The following is a 13,051-nucleotide window of genomic DNA, read 5'->3' on the forward strand; positions in this document are numbered from 1 at the left end:
AAAACAGCAAGGCCACTGAGATATCAAATATGTACTACAAAAGGCCAGGAAAGCAAAAAACACATGATGTCAGTGTAAGTGATATATGTGCATGGAACATACTTTGCCATGTGTACAGACTGCGTAAGGTGTGATAACTAAAGACATTTTTTGTAAAGTGCTATTGGTATTTTCCCTTTAGCTCATATAGGTATTTCTTTGTGTTGTTCTTTTTAGACTTAGTACACCAAAAAACAGAGTTAATGTTGAAAATTTGGATGTTTTTTTATAAACATTCAATAAATATTTTTGATGACTTTTCCTGTTAAATACTCATTGCTTAATATAATAAAACTCATAAAATTAAAATTAATAATTCATCAATAGAAATATTCTAAAGAATAAATGTGGGCCTGACAGATCCAGGTATCTGTGCCTTGATGATGAAATTAATCTTATGCACTTAACATTCTTTTTTGTTTTTTGCTGCCTCATGTTCTATATGAAAATAGGCCATGATGTACCAGGCTTGGTTTGACCCACTTCTTTACGGAGTGACCACACTTAGTCACGAGTTATGACCTTGTGTGTTTTTACTTGTTTTCTCTTTCATGGGTTATAAATACTTAAATTTCTCATCCCCACATACTTGCCAGGTCTCAAAACATGTGCTTAGTGTCTGTGTTGTTGTTGTTGCTGTTTGTTTGCTTTTGTTGTTTTTTTTGTGCCTGGAATTGAACTCAGGGTCTTGTGCTTGCAAGGGAGGTGCTGTGCTTCTGAGTTAGTCTCTGACTCTTCACACTGAAGTCCAGAAAACTAAGTGAATAGCATAATGTCGTTCAGAAGGCAGAACTAAAATTAGCACTCAGGCCTCTGATTCTAATGCTTTGTATTACACAGCATTTTTGTGACCAAATGTTTGGCCTCATTAACCATTCAGATAATAATAAGCAGTAAGAGTCAGGTAGAACCTGATCACTCATGTGGTACTTTTCCAGCACCTTTTCCCATACTCTCAAAACAACTGCAAGTACAAATTGTAAATTGGAGAATCTTGGCCTAGTGTCTTCCAGACATACAAACTTTCTAAGAGGTATTAAGTGAGAATATGCCTAAATCACACTCTTCTCTGGTCCCACTCTTTATAGTTGGCCTTTTATGTTCCTTCTTACACTTTTTGTCTCAGGTTACTTTGCTCCAAGAAAGCTACATAATCTATCTATCTATCTATCTATCTGTCTGTCTGTCTGTCTATCTATCAATCTGTCTATATCAGTCAAAGACTATTAAACTGCTTGAGTGGAGTATTTTGGGGGCTGTATGAGGAGTCTCTTAGCTTCTCTAGTTTTTTTTTTTTTTTTTCCTACCATTTTGTCATTTGCCAGGATGGGTCATGGTCTTGCTTGGTCACATGACTTTCCTTGAAAGCATGGCGACATTCCCCATTTTATTGACTTTCCTTTTTTAGCCAAATGTACATTATTTGACTCCTGACACCTTCTAGGGTCCAAAAATCCCCCTACTTAGAAGACTGGATGACTCACTAGAATTTTATGCACTTTTAAGAGGGATCTCCTCGGGGGCTGGGGATTTAGCTCAGTGGCATAAGCGCCTGCCTTGCAAGCAGGTGGTTGTGAGTTCAATCCCCGGTACTGATAAAAATGAAAAAGACAAAAATAAATAAAGAAAGAAAGAAATAAATAAAAAGAGGGATCTCCTCAGAACCCAGGTCCTAGCTGACTTTGGAGGGCAAGAGCCAAAGTAGAGGGTGTCCTTTTGGCCTTTTGTCTTCTTTAGCTTTGATCTTTAACTTTTGATGTCTAATACTTAGAAAGTCAGTTTACATCAGTCTTGAAGTTGTAGTGGCATCCTAATTATCTTGATCTTTCCTGGATCTAGAACACTTTGAAATATAAAGTATGACCAGAGAACAACAACTGCTTCCAATAACCATGGTCAACATTAGTATTAGGAGTCAGTGTCACATTCTACATGTCCTATAGGTGATGGTCTACCATCTTAACATTTTGCTTATGTTGTCTTTTAGAAATCATATTCCTGTACAATGCAGTAATCTGCTTGGTTGAAGCATGAGTTTTATAAGTTTAAGAACAGCCTAGACACCTTAGCAAGAACCTGTCAATCCCTAAGACTGGGGGGAAAAAGTAACAGTTTACTGGAAGATTTGGAAGGCTAAATAATGAATTCAGAAAGTAAAGCTTAGTATAGTGCCAAGGTACACACAGAACCTTCAATAAATGATTGCTATCATTTTCAACTCATAGATGAAGACACTGAGATTCAGAATTATATGCCTGGCAAATATTAGCGATGTAATGTGAACCTAAACAAGTCAGTATGATGTTAAATTCTGTGCCCCTAAACATTACTAACCATAATCAATTCTATAGGTAAACAAAATCTTTGCTCATAATTTAATTTAATTTAATTTAAGTTTGTCTGAATAAACTGTTATAAATAAATATAAAAGAAAGCTAAATAATTTTTTTAACTACTTAGTTTATTTCGAATGTTGCTCAGGCAGTTTATATACTGACTAGACCAAGTGTTGCTCAAACAGGTGTTATGTCTACCAGTCAGTTTGTATACTGAACAAATGTAATAGATTGTTGTTTTATATTTAGTTCTACTATTTTATGAAATGAATGAGAACTTTTAGTCATTCTGTATTTAAATAATTCTGTATTTAAATAATTGGACTAGTAAATGGTTAAGGTGGGATACTCACAACCAGTACAGAAGACAGCCTTTCAACTTTCCCAGATTTACAAAAGGTGACATTTTATCATCTGAAAAAGCTATCAAGGCTCCAGGGATAAGATTTGTTAGGAATCACATCCCTGGAGCCAGCTGGCAAAATATTAGACAGAATCTCAAATCCAAGTGATTCTCAAGTCATAGGAAAAGGACTTCTTACATGTGTCCATTGGCTCACATACAGTTTACAGTCACTCTCAGAGTGATATGACATATATGTCTGTTTTTTACTCTCTTATTTTTAGGTTTAAAGTTTATTTTTCTTTCTTTGACAATTTTTGGAGTCATGCAACTGGCACAACTCTGGCAAGCGCTAGAAATGCAATGAGACTGTGTTGAAGGGAAAATTGCCACTATGTAAAGTTAGAACTAAATATTTATACTCCTTTTTGGGGCTTTTAAAGTGGTGTTATTTCTTAAAGAAATGCTTTAATTTGCATTTCAGCAGTGGCCAGATATGTTGAGCATTTTTAAATGTACTATTGGCCATTTGTACTTCTATTGAGAAATGTTTACTCATTTTGTTGCAAACAAGAAGAAATGCTGGCAGTAGCAGGCGGACCTTTACCTTGTGGGGAGCAATGTAAATTGGTACAACCACTATGGAAATCAGTATGGAGATTCCACAGAAAACTACAACTAGAAAATCCATTCAACTCCAGTATGCCTTTTCTGGGTATCTTGCCCAGAGTTAAAGACATCATACCTCAATGATACAAGGAATGATACAAGCATACCCATGTTTATAGGAGTAAAACTCATAAGCTAAAACTTGGAAGCATCCTATATATTCAATTTATACATAACAGAATACTACACTATAATAAAAGGGATAAACTTGAATCATTTGTAGGAAAATAAATGCACCTTGGGACCATAATGTTAAGTTAAATAAACCATACGAGCTTAAATATTATATAACTTTTCCTATCTGAGAAACCCAAAGTACAAATAATTTTTAAAAGCAAAAAGTAAATTAGGAAGGAAGATAATAGACGCTTTTCAAATGGGATAGGGATCTAAAGATGGAGGCAGGGGAAGGGAAATTAAAAAGAATTAAGATATGTTAAGTACAAGTACCTGCTCCCTAAAATGAATGTAAACATCACGTGCTACAAACATGTACAAATAAAAACATTTTTAAAAAGAAACTGCCTTAATTGCTAAGATATAAAAATCAAAAAGTAAACAGATTTATGGAATTTATATTTACATACAACAATGAGTAGTAACATTTATTAAAAAGGTAAAATATTTTAAAAATAGAATTATTATTAATTTTACTACACCCACAATCAGTTATATTCAATTTAACTAACATTGCAAGTATAAGATAACTGCATTAAATATTTATGCTATTCTATTATGAAATCAGATGAAGACTGAAAAATGCATTTGACTTGATAATTTTCTTATTTATTTATTTATTCAAAAATATTAATTGGTCATGTATGAAATCACATGAAGACTAACAAATATATTTGATTTAGTAATTTTCTTATTTATTTAAAAATATTAATTGACCATAAATTCTAGAACCAAAATCAAAGTATAATTCAAGTATCTGTTACTTAATATTTGATGCTATCATTTTAAATCATTATTCTTATCACCAAATAGATAGATAAATAGATACCAGATCTTTTCTTGGTAACTTGGGAAACAATAAGGGAATAAAGATCCATACTGTCGTGAGTTTGAATTCAAGTCTTTTCTGTTTCCCATTTTGCTGCTTCTCATTGTGATTGTTAATCTACTTGTTATGACATCTTTTTCTTGTGTTTTCATTCTAACATTGTACTATGGACCATGAAGATACCTATACAAGCCAATCATAAGTATATCTGAAGCAAAGATCAACAAACACCGAATGAGAATCCTAAGAATGATTTTGATAACCTAAAGAAGAGGTATCTAACTTGACGGAGTTATAGTGACAAGACCCAAGTAGGCAAAAGTAAATTAACATGGCATACTTTTTTGTTTGTTTTGTTTTGTTTTTGCTTAAATAAAAATCTCTGGAACTGGCACCCAGTGGTCAAATTTAGCATGGCCTGTCGTTTCATTCAAACAAAATTTAAGTGATCTACACCTATGTGACAGATTCTTTACCAAATTCTGGAGATAAAAGAATAAAGTAATGTTGCTATTCTCAAGAAACTTTCCAAAGAAACATATTTAACAACCATAATATAATTCAGGTTGTAGTAATACTATAAAAGAAGTACAAAAGTGATAGAAAGAAAAAGTAATGCATTAACTTGCTTAATAAAGCATTAGTGAATGTCAGCTATGCATCAGGCACCGTGTTAGTGCTGGCAATAAATAATGAAATATAATAATGAAAAAAGACTCTTGCTTACATAAAAATTCTATTGTAGTGGAATGATAAATAAAATTAATTTTTTATTTCTTTTTGGTACTGGGGATCAAACTCACAGCCCTGTGCTTGCCAGGAAGGTGCTTATGCCAGTGAGCTAAATCCTAAGCCTTTCAATTTTAGTTGTTTTTTTTTTTTTTGAGATAATTAATTTTAATAACAAAAATAAAGTAGATGAGTTCAGACGGTTATGAATAAAGTAAATTGTAGCAATACCAGTGATGCTGTATTTGGGGGTTATACAATTCTTGGTTGAGTACTCAAGGAAAAGCTTTGTGATAAGCTAGCCATGGAACTAGGGAACAAATGGCCAGGAAACCACGTGAAAACCAGGACAGGTGTGCTCAAAATGGAGAGGTTGTTCTGGATATCTTCTATTATTTTTTTTTTCCATTCAGATCTATTGTCTACCCTTCTTCTATCTGCATTGTCCCTCAGATGGCTGACCTGACTGGGTTGAGTTGTAAAGAACTGCTGATTTTGGCAAGTGGTTCAACACATTCACAAAAAAAGATTCCAATGCCTGTTATCTTTGAGGTGGAGCTTAGACAAGTGGGAGTGTGGTAGGTCATAGGACGGAAGGAGAAAAGCACTTTTAATCATATACTTCTCTAACTCTTTTCTGTGGGTTACTTTAATCTAATTATGACCCGTAATCCAGCTTTGTCATCTGCTGTCAAGTGATCATCTCAACAGACTTCTTGTTATTTTAGTGGCTGAAACACTTCTTTCCTCTCTTTGCCTTTTCAGGTCCTGAGTGGCAACAACACCCTAGCTTCAGGCACTGCATTATATTTTATGTTTTCCATATACACTATCAACATCATTATAAATTGGCCTTTTATTAAATACTCTTCAAGTCCCTGCCAGGTACCTGCTACAGACAATAAGCTTAGAATATTTGAGAACACTTAGGAGGCTAGTGTGGCTACACTACAGTAAGAAACTGAGAAATGGGGGGAAGAATACACAATTATAGAGACAGCCAGAGATCAAATTTTGCAGACCTTAAAGATTGTTGAACTATTACTGCATTAGTCAAATTTTCATTGCTGACAAAATATGTGAGAAAACTTAAAGGAAGAGAAGTTTATTTTAGTTCACAGTTTCAGAAGTTTTGGCCATGGTCAGCTGGCTGTATTGGTTTTAGGCCTTCAGTGAGGCAGAAATATCATGGCAGAAGTGTGTAGGTTAGGAAATCTGCTTACTTCATGGAAGCCAGGAAGGGTGGGGGTAGCAAATACACTCTTCAAAGGCATGCCCAATAACCTACTTCCTCCAACTAGGCTTTACTGCTGACAGTTTCCACCATCTCCCAAAAGAACCACCAAAATTTAACACTTGAGCTTTTGGAGAACATTTAAATTCCAAATCAAAATATTCTCTAGTCCTTGAAGAGTCATATCCATATCACAATGCCTGGTACTAATCTCATTACCAACCACAGTCTCTTTGTCCTCAACTTTAAATGAGTTTCCTTTCTGGCCAACCTACAAGTTTTAAAAAATATTTCTATTCTGTGTTTTCTCCCAAATCTAATTGTAAATTGACTAAAAGAACTTGTAATACTCAGGCCACAATCTGAATACAGTATTGCCTTGTGGTTTCCTCTTCCATATTAATTAGTCCATCACCTATGAATTCAACCTCCCATAAAGTCTAGGAATGGATAAAATGTAGCTAAGTTCTTTGCCAGAATGTATCATGAATGACCTCCACTTTGACCTCCCAGTGGAGTCATCATTCCCACCTGAAAATCTTATCCACACAGTCTTTACTGTCCACAATCTAAACAAATTTGGTTTTCTGAGAACCTACCAGGATCACTAACTAGACTTCATGTATAACATTCCTATGGTTTATTCAACTTTCTCCTCCACACATTTCTAATTCTTTTCCCCCTCAAACTACTGCACAATGCTTCTGAGTCATATCATTAAATATAATCACAGCAGTGACTCCATTTTTTGGTACCAATCTTCTAGTCAACTTCTAGTCAACTTTCTGTCACTATGACAAAACATCTGAGAAAAGCAATTTGAAGGAGAAGAAATGAATTTTGGCTCATATAGTAAGAAGTTTCAGCCCATGATAGGCTGGCTATGAGTCTATGGTGAGAGAAAAACATAGCAAGGGCATGGCAAAAGAAAGATGCTCATCATATGGCAGGTAGGAAGAACAGAGAGACTGAGTGTAGGAGCAGGGGAAAATTGCCTTTCAAAGGCATATAGCAGTGTCCTTCTTCCTCCAACTATACATCACCTTTTAGAATTTCTAACACCACACAAAAACGGACAGAACATTCAACACCTATGTGTTTGGAGGACGTTTAAAATGGAAACCCTCGCCCACACACGATGACCTCAGCAGCCGAGGGAAGCTCCAGCTATTCCTCCTTCACACCTAGACAGTATCAGTAGCCAACAGGAGCATCAACAGCCACTTCTACCACTTGCAGTATCTTGGTTGGCTGGCAGGAGCCTTAGTAACCCCACCAGAGAAACTTAGAAGGCTGGAGAGTCCCCTCCACCAAGCAGAGGACCTGAGTGGGTCAGCAGGAGCCTTCGCAAACCCTCTCCTCACCTGGAGGAACTTCTCAGGCAAGTAAGAGTATGGGAGAGCCCTTATTTTATACAACAAATCCCAGGTGGGCGGCAAGAGTGCCAACAAGGCCTTGCTGCACCCGGAGTAACTGAAACCCCCAATTGACACAGTAAGGTCCTGGCTGAGGCACACACCATTGACAAGCCTGAGCCAGTCTGAAGCAGCAGTGACAATATGAGCTAAGGGTTGGTCACCTCAATAATCCTAGGGTAGTCAGTGTAGCAAGGATACAGGACTCAGTCAACAGGCCCCATAGGAGGAATTTAAGTGACTGGCTCCTCACCTACACTGCGGGACCTAAAAATTTGTAAATGTCAGCCATAAGGTAGAACCATAAGATACACATTATGGACAATTGAGGATTAAAAAGACCAAAATATTAACCAAAATGTGAAAATAACAAAATGAAAAGGCATAATGTAATGTCAAATGCCCAGCCCATCCAAAACAAGCACAAGACACATAGAAATAGAGAACACTGCAAGTCACACATCTAGAATTTCTGAAGAGATAGCAAGTAAAGTAAAGAAACATATCCAGATCCAGGCAGATCACCTCATAGGACCTGGGAACGCCAGTCAGCATTGTGCACGGGGTCCAGGTAGACCCAGGCCCCTCCCGCGACCCCTGCTATCTGGGCACACCATCTCTCAGGACCTGAGAACTCCAGCCAGCAGTGCACACAGGGCCATGCCATACCTGGGCTCCTCCGGCAACCCCCACCATCCCGGCAGACCACCTCGCGGGACCTGGGAACTCCAGCCAGTGGTACACACAGGGTCGGGCTAGATTTGAGCCCCTCCTGCAACCAACCCACACCATCCTGGCAGACCACCTCATGGGACCCAGGAACTTCAGCCAGCAGCAAGGGTGGCGCTGGGCCAGAATTGGACCCCTCCTATGTCTCTGCAGTGCTGGCCACCCACCTCAGGAACTAGGAACTCCAGCCTGCAATGCACAGTGGCACAGTCCCATCTCTGTCATTGGGGAACCCATCACCTCCTGGACCTAGCTAGCATTGCTGTTGATCTTCGGCTCCCACACCTTCCCCCAAAACCTTGGACTATAGTGGATAAACCATGCAGTATGGAGGGGAGACTCAGTAATCCCTCATTCAAACAGAAGTCAGCAGGCTTTAATCAGTGAGGTAATTTTGGGCCTAAAATAGGAGTGGAGTTTGCCACCTTCACTGGGTAAACAGGAGCAACGGAGAAGCCCCCTGCCCCCAGAAGTAGGAGGCCATAGGTGAGCTAGGAAATTGGGTAGGTAAGTCCTTCCTCCACAAAGAGAATATCAAATAGATTGAGAAGGGTGCCAATAAGGCCTACCCCAACCTGGAGAAAATTAAGGGGGGCTGTGGGATACCCAGAGACACAGTAGGGTCTCAGCAAAGCAAACACTATAAACAGGGAGATTTAGTGACTCTGAATAACCTGAAGACATAATAATAGCAGGAACTAGGGGTTGATTTCCATCAGTACTCCTAGGCTTGTAAGCTTAGAAAGAAAACAGGACTCACACAATAGGCCCTGCAGGGAGAATTCAGGTCACTGGCCCACCTCTCCATTGTGGGACCCAGCAATTAGACAAGCATCAACCTTATAGTAGGACCCCAAGATACACACTACCAACAGTTGACACTATTGGGATTGGAGGGCCAAATATTAACTTGAAAGGGGAAAATGGCAAAACAAGAAAGCCAAACGCAATCTCACACATCTGGTCCACCAGGAGCAAGTACAGGAGACACTGAAATAGAAGACTTCAAAAGTAACCACCAGAAATCTCTGAAAAGATAGCAATTGAAATAAAAAAAACAACTCCATGAGGCTACAGAGGAAATCAAATTAGAAGTAATCTCTCATTAAAGAAATAACAACCTTAATAAAGTAGTAGCTCAGCGCAGCTAGAGAAGAAATAGATTAAAAAAAAAAGTACAAGAGCATGGGAAACTGATTGAAATCAAGAATCAACAACATAGAAAACACACAGAATTTATGAAACAAACTCTAAAAGATATCCAAAAAACAAAAAATTCTATAGAAAGCTAGCAAAATCATTTAAATGAAGCTGAGGATAGAATTTCAGACCTTGAAAACAGGATCACAATTAGTGATCATGAAAGGGTAGAACTTTTTAAAATAATAAAGGAGCATGAAATGACAATCCAGGAGCTACAAGATGATAGGCATCAGTGAAGATGCAGGAGTCAATGCAAATGACATAACTAAAATATTCACAGAATTAATAACAGAAAATTTCCTAAACATGGGGAAAAATCTGATAGGCAGACAAGTGAGGCATACAGCACATCAAACAATCAAAAAAAAAATAAATCTATACTCAAATATATAATAATTCACATCCCAGACATGCAGCATAAAAACAGAATACTAAAAGCTGTTAGAGAAGATACAACTCACCTATCAAGAAAAGTCCATTAGAATCATGGCAGACTTTTCACACAAACCCTCATTTTAAGATGAGTTTGGAGTGAAGTATTTCAAGTCCTGCTAGAAAGCAACTTTCTATGTACCCCAGACTGATGTACCCAGAAAAACTTTCATTCAAATTTAATGGAGAAACAAGATACTTCCATGACAAAGAACAACTGAAGAAATTCACGTCCACCAAACCAACCCTAGAAAGAGTGTTGAAAAACATACTAGATAGAGATAAAAATGACCACAATCACCAGAAAAACAACAGAAAGAAATTACCAGATAGGACAAGCAATTAAACAACGGGGAAAAAGCAGAAAGCAAACACTGGAACATAACATGGCAAAGTCAAGCTAGTACATATTAGTTATACCCATAAATTTAAATGGCCTCAATTCACCTATCAAAAGAAAAAGGTTGACAGAATGGATAAAGAAACATGACCCCGCAATATGCTATATACAAGAAAACAAGTGAACCAAAAGGAAACTCATAGATTAAAAGTCAAATGATGGAAAACAGCATTCCATGCAACAGGAACCCAGAAAAAAGCAGGGGTAACTATTCTATTGGCAGACAATTTGAACTTCAATCCGAAAATGAATAAAAGAGAGAAAGAAGGTAACTACACACTCGTTAGTGGAAAAATTCAAGAGGAAGAACTAACAATTATAAATATATATGCACCAAAGGCGGCAGCACTCAACTCTATAAGACAAAAAATAATGGACATAAAAAACCAAATACAGAAGAACACAATTATAACAGTGTACCTTAATACCCCATTATCACAAGTGATAGATCAACTAGACAAAAAGTCATCAAAGAAATAACAGAACAGAATCATACCTGTGAGCAACTGAACTTAGTAAATGTTTACAGAGTGTTCCACACAATCACATCAGAATACACATTCTTCACAGCTACACATGAGACATTCTCCAAAATAGACCATATATTATCCCACAAAACATTCTTAAGTAAATGCAAAGATATTGAAATTATCCCATGCATAAGACTTGGCTATACTGCACTGAAATTGGAAATCAATGGCAAAAGAAATTGAAAAACCTGCATAAACACATAGAACTTAAATCACAACCTTCTGAACAACCAGTGGGCTACAGATGAAATTAAAGAAGAAATAAAGGAATCCCTACAATTCAATGAAAATGTGGAAACAACATCCCGTAATCTCTGGGATGCAATGAAAGTGGTCTTAAGGGGGAAAGATATAGCAATAAATTGTCATATCAAAAAACTAAACAAACAACAAAAAAAACTAAACAAATACAAATAAACAACCTTATGCTTTATCTCAAGCTTCTAGAAAAACAAGAGCAAGTTAAATGCAAAGCTCATAATAGACAGGAAATTGTAAACATTAGAGCAGAAATGCAATTGAAACTTAAAAAACAATAAAAGAATTATTGGATCAAAAAATTCTTTTTTTGAGAAAATAAACAAAATTGACAAACCTCTAGCTAACCATATTAAGAAAAACAAAGAAAAGCCACAATTCACACAATAAGGACTGAAAAGAGGGCAATTACTATAAATACCATGGAAATTCAAAATATCATGAATACCTACTTTGAAAATCTCTACTAACATAGAATAGAAAACACAGAGAAAATGGACAGATTTCTAGAAACATATGAACTACCAAAGCTCCACCAAGGAGATATAGCAATTTTGAAGATCCCAATATCAGCTATTGAAATTGAAAATGTAATTAAAAACTTACCAACAAACAAAAGCATAGGTCCTGATGGATTCATGCTGAATTCTACAAGAAATTTAAAGATTTGATGCCAACACTCCTTAAACTCTTCAGTGAAATTGAAAAGGAGGCAGTCCTCCCTAAAACATTCCTGGAGCCAAGTACTGCTCTCATATCAAAACCAGAGAAAGATCCAACCAAAAAGGACAACTATAGGCCAATCTCACTAATGAACATTTATGCAAAGATTCTCAATAAAGTACTGGCAAATAGAATGCAGCAAATCATCAAGAAGATTATACATCATGACCAAGTGGGATTCATTCCAGGCATGCAGGGATGGTTTAACATACACAAATCAATAAATGTAATACACCACATCAACAGAGTCAAAAACAAAAACCACATGGTCATCTCAATAGATGCAGAAAAAGCTTTTGATAAAGTCCAACACATGTTCATGATAAAAACCCTTCAGAATCTCAGAATACAGAGTCTACCTCAATCTCATAAAGGCCATCTACGACAAACCAATGACCGACATTGTACTGCATGGACAAAAACTGAATGCTTTCACTATAAAATCAGGAACAAGATAAGGATGTTCACTATCACCACTCTTATTCAGTATAGTTCTGGAAATATTAGCCAAGACAAGAGAGAGAAATAAAAGGAATAAAGATAGGAAAGGAAGTTAAATTATCACTATTTGAAGATGACGTGATACTCTGTATAGAATACTGAAAAAACTTCATTAAAAGAATAATAGAGGTAATAAACAAATTTGGCAGGATAGTTTGATAAAAGTCAGTGCTAAAAAATCAATAGCATTCCTGTGCACAAACAAAAAACTCACTGAGAGAGAAATTATGGAAACATCACTTTCACAATAGCATCTAAAAAATAAAATACTTAGGAATCACCCTAAGAATGTAAAAGATCTATATGCTGAAAATTATGCTATGCTAAAAAAAAGGAGATTGAAGAGGATATTAGAAAATGGAAGGATAGTCCTTGCTCTTGGCTAGGAAGAACCAACATTGTGAAAATGGCCATACTCCCAAAGCTGTTATACAGATTTAATGCAGTTCCAATCAAAATACCATTAACATACCTCACAGATCTAGAGAAAAAATTTCTAAAATG

At 36.5% G+C, this 13,051-nt stretch overlaps 1 protein-coding gene across 5 annotated transcripts in view; it reads right to left on the minus strand.

Annotated features, from left to right (window-relative positions):
• Agbl4 (AGBL carboxypeptidase 4) overlaps nucleotides 1–13,051 on the minus strand; it is a 1,435,759-nt gene that overhangs the window by 642,737 nt on the left and 779,971 nt on the right. The gene's annotated exons all lie outside the window — the stretch shown is intronic.

The sequence above is a fragment of the Cavia porcellus genome, unplaced genomic scaffold (assembly GCF_034190915.1).
Source record: "Cavia porcellus strain 051 isolate PalLab524CR breed Dunkin Hartley unplaced genomic scaffold, mCavPor4.1 scaffold_25, whole genome shotgun sequence".
Classification (NCBI taxonomy): domain Eukaryota; kingdom Metazoa; phylum Chordata; class Mammalia; order Rodentia; family Caviidae; genus Cavia; species Cavia porcellus.